The sequence below is a fragment of the Penaeus japonicus genome, unplaced genomic scaffold (assembly GCF_977035675.1).
Source record: "Penaeus japonicus unplaced genomic scaffold, GWHDUDI00000001_assembly GWHDUDI00000020, whole genome shotgun sequence".
Taxonomy (NCBI): Eukaryota; Metazoa; Arthropoda; class Malacostraca; order Decapoda; family Penaeidae; genus Penaeus; species Penaeus japonicus.
Window position 1 is genome coordinate 17337465 of NW_028234422.1, and position 5000 is coordinate 17342464.

The window sequence follows — 5000 nt, forward strand, 5'->3', positions numbered from 1 at the left end:
GATAAATGGATGGATGGATTGATTGGTTGGATAAAGTTGACTGTGGTAGGATCGATTTGCGGGAGTTGAATTGATGGATAGGGTGGGTCGAGGTGGCTGTGGTGGGAGGGATAGGTTGGGATAGATGGATGTATGAATAGATAGAGTTGGTCGAATTGGCTATGGAGGGGTGGATTGGCGAGAGGTGATTGGATGAATGGATGTAGGGGGAAGATAATGAAGGATAGAATGGGATAGACAATGGAATAGGATGGATGAAGGGACTCGATGGATGGATAGATGGGAAATGATTGGTTAAGGTGGATGGACAACCTGATGGGTGGCTGAGGGCTCTCGATAGATGGGGGAATGATGGGTCGAGATAGTTGGATGAATGGATGAGGCGGAATCATTGTGAAGATTTAAGGGGAACGTGTTGATTGGTTGGGTTGGGGTGGAGTGGGGTGGGGTGGGGGGTGCATTATAAGGTGGGATGGATGAGTATGGTAGAGGGGCGACTGGTTGCCTAAACTGATTTTCCGTGTCAATTGCTAACGTCATTAGCTGCCGGTGCGGGTGTGTGTTGTGGGAAGGGGGAGAAGGGAGTGCGATTGCAGTGTTATGCAGAACATGGAGGCAAAGTGAATAGAGGGAATAATGGAAAGGATGTTACGCAAGCTTGCCCGGTGTCAGACACTGATAAGATTGGCTTTCGAGTGAGTGGGGAGAAGACCCCAAGTACCCTGAGGCATTCTTGAGAAAGTGAATCATAAGCTGAATTCTTTCATCATCTGACTTTTGAACCAGCGTTGGTTGGTCGTTCTCTGGATGGTTTGCGTTTGCAAACACACACACACACACACACACACACACACACACACACACACACACACACACACACACACACACACACACACACACACACACACACAGGAACATAGTCTGCTTGCCACTAATCATCTAAAAGTTTACAGTTCATTCTGAAAGAAAAATAGCGTTGGAAGCCCTTAAAAAGTGGAAAACATTTGGAAAAAGGAAAGATCAGTTGTGGAGGGGGATAGCAACACTAATAAGGAAAGAATTATGAATAAAGCAAGTAGAAATAGAGCCCATTGACTTCATGGTTATTGAAAACAAACGGAGTGAATCTAATGATAACCACTGCCTTTATGCAACCTCATACATCAGAATGGTCACATAAAGTCGAGAAATGCTTAAAAGTCTAAAGGATTTATCAAACTATGGAAACAGTTGGAAAGACAGAGGAGGTACAAATACAAAAGGGGTGATTATATGTGTTCAAGAGAATTATAACGGGGACAAAATTCTACATGAAGGAGATACAGACGAAAAAAAATTAGGAGAACGAGAGGAAAAAAACAAACAAACACATCTTGCGAAAGATATTCAGAAGACATAGGTCAAAAGCCGCAAGTGAAAGGACCGGATGGATTCTCATAGAAGTGCCATAAATATTTTATCCGGATTAAACCTTTTTCATCCCTAAACTGCGCATGTACTATGGCAGCCACTGGTATCGATTTCAATGCACCTCTAGGGCAGCGCTTTTGAGGTCAAGGTTTAATTCTGACAGAACTAGTTAATCCCACCAATCAGGTACATGAAAACGTTATAAACCGCATGAGAGCATAAAGCCGAGTTGCCATTGGCAATTATTCTTTACAATAACACCACAAGCTCTGACATTTCCACGGCAAATATGCAGTGTGGAAATACATATATTCAAGTTATCATATATTCAAATTACAGAGATAATTTTCGACAATAAAAAGAAAAACGATACAAAAATCCCACAAAGAATCTCAGACGCAGAAAATGTTATTTTATTTCCAGTTTTTGAAAACATTCTCATTTTATGGAATATATTCATAGAATTAGTTTTAAAAAAGGTCTTTAGTAAGAGCATTAGCAGTTTCAAATTCAAAACATAAATTTTCAGAATCTTCAAAATACTGCGACTGCGAGGTGACCCCCACCCCCCCCCCCCCCCCCCCCCCCCCCCCCCCCCCCCCTAACCTACGTTTCCATCAATAACCTCGATCGTAAGCAATGCCATGAAAAGTCTTCGCTACCCTTGAAAAGAACTCTCTAAGAAAACTACCCCGAGGATGCATACTACCGTGATTTGCATCATTGCATACCATTTTCATTTAATAACCCATGAGATTATAAAGCAATTTTTTTTATCTAGCACAGCTTATATCCTCACAAGACCAACATTTGATTAAAAGTAAATGTCTTTTAACGATAATATTTCACACTGACAAGATGAAAATAAGGAAAACATAATTACTAATGAGATAAATTCTTTGATTAGGAAATAATAACAAATCGACTGAGAGCTGGCAAAGAAAACTGTCTGTGTATCTGTAAACATCTAGCTATCACCTATTTTATGACTCACGAGAGAGTTAAATGTCTCAGACTTTTACTTCCTACACTATTTAGAATCATTACCCGCGATAGATAATGATTCTCAACAGACCTCTATTGCAACTGCGACTGTCGTGTAGAAAATGTTGCTCGTCTGCAGATTTTAGTTTGGCCAATCTGTGTCGAGAGGACCTAGGTGATCGATCCGATAAATTTCACGTAACATAAACAAAAGCGTCTGTCGGACTACGTAGACGATAGAAAATCTTTAGGAGGTTCAATTAATGAAGAATCGAGTAAGTTCTCGTCCAGTCGATGTGTATAGTAAAAAGAGTAAGTGACTCTATGGGTTAGAAGCCGTGATACAGATCATGCACTGAGATGCAGGTTAGAAAATCAAACATTGCGTGCATAAATAATCTTTTCATTCTTTCTGTTCTCTTCTTCATTCTTTTCACTCTACCCCTTCCTGTCTGTTTCTCTCGCTCTCTAGAATGCTCTTCTTGAAATATTTCTATCTGTACTAAGCAGTTGTTGCAGAAAGTTCACTGGCAAAGAGCACAATACTCCCGGCGCGCCCTCCAGTGCCTCCTCGACTTTACTATTGCTGCAAGTACCAACGCTTCGTACCTCAAGGACTGTACCATTAGGGGTTATTACGATCAATCTAGGTCAGACCTGGAGAGAAACAGAGGATTTACAGCAACATCGATCGATGACGTAAACTTTTTAGCAGGGAGTAGTTGGCAGTTATGTTTTTAGTACTTTCATTATTTTCTTAAGAGTTATATGCTATGTTTTGTACACTTGTTATCATTAAGGAATTCAGGAACCACTAATATGTAAGAATATCCAATTCCTTAGTTCACTAAAAGCCACAAACAAGCCAAAACTTCAAAATGGAAATGAGTATAGTAAGATTCATAAGGCATTGGTACCAGGTGCTCGATCATATTCATTATTTTTCAAAAATCTGATTGGTAAACAGACAGAAAAACGAAGGCTTCTCTGTGCTGATAAATAATGATGGGAAAAAGCTGTCAAAAACAAAAACTGATATGATATACTTCCCATTTTTAGTATGGAGAGTACTAGGTATGATCATTATCAAACAGAAACCTTTCTGAAACGTAAAATGTAAATGGAATAATAACTACATAGATTTTGGTTCTAAAAAAATCGAATTTCTATTAGTTGGTAAGTAAAACATAGATATGTACAAAGTTAGTTCCACTACCTTTTAAACATTTTTACTTATCAGGTATATCTAATCCAAAGTAAGCCAATACACACCACAAACTGCCTTAAATGTTGGCACGAAAGATTAATTCAAATATTCATGAAAAACTAAATGGTTTCAACGAGTCTGATTGAGCAATCATATATATGTATTATTTTTTATCTTATCTTTACAGTTGTGTTACTATATTCTAGATCATTTTCTCTTTTTCACACATTTTTCTTAGTTTGTTTTATTGCGCATAGGGGATTATTAAACTCTTGTATATATCAATAGATTTGCTAGTATAGAATGCTTACCAGCTGATTACGTTCTACATGGTTTATAAATTTGTAGGATGACAAAACGGGCGAGTGGTGTAATAAATAAAACATATACACACGCGCGCGCGCACACACACACACACATACACACATACAGAAAGCTAAAGTGTGTGAGTGTGTGAAGAAAGAGAGAGAGATATACAGATAAATTGAGAGATAGAGAGAGTAAGTGAGGGAGAATATAATAAAATGAATCGATTTTATAGAAAATACAACTGTAAATCAAAGAATGCAAAGATAAGATATAAAAACTATTGAATATTTCCACGGTTAAACCTCTCTCTCCTATACGCATCCTGTACTGACGTATCTGCTAATATTACAACACATGGCACATAAACACGAGTGTGTTAATATGCGGTTATTCTTATAAGAGACAGCGGAAGGAGAGATAAATATCAATTTTGTTGAAGATATACTGTGCTGTAGATCTAAATCAGGCTGTAAATGAATATAGCCTTGGGACATAGATGGTCTCCGTAGAGACCGGGGCTTACTGACACACCAGATGAGGTCACCCGATGAAGGGAAAGGCATGAATGTTTGTGTACGCACATGCATTTTCATGTGTATGTTTTTTTGTTTTTTTTTATATATGTGTTGTCATTATATGTCACATTAATTTCTTTTATAAATGCGCAAATAGGAAAAGGACGATTTGTATCATGTGAGCTAGTATACAGATGGAAGAGGGTGAAAGAAAATCAGAAGGAAAGGTAGGCAAGAAGGAAGAGAGAGAGAGAGAGAGAGAGAGAGAGAGAGAGAGAGAGAGAGAGAGAGAGAGAGAGAGAGAGAGAGAGAGAGAGAGAGAGGTGAGGGAGAGAGAGAGAGAAGAGGAGCTAGAGAGAGAGAGAGAGGATAAAAGTAAAAAAAGAAAGCACACAAAAAGAAAGAGAGTTACAAACAAAGAATCAGAAAGATAGAACTGAAAGAAAGAAAGAAAGAAAGAAAAAAAGAAAGTAAAAATGAAAGAAAGAAAGAAAGAGAGCTATTTTTGACGTCCGTGTACGCCTTACGTATTGTGAATGTGTTATCCAGTTAGATTTAGCTTATATATATTGCAT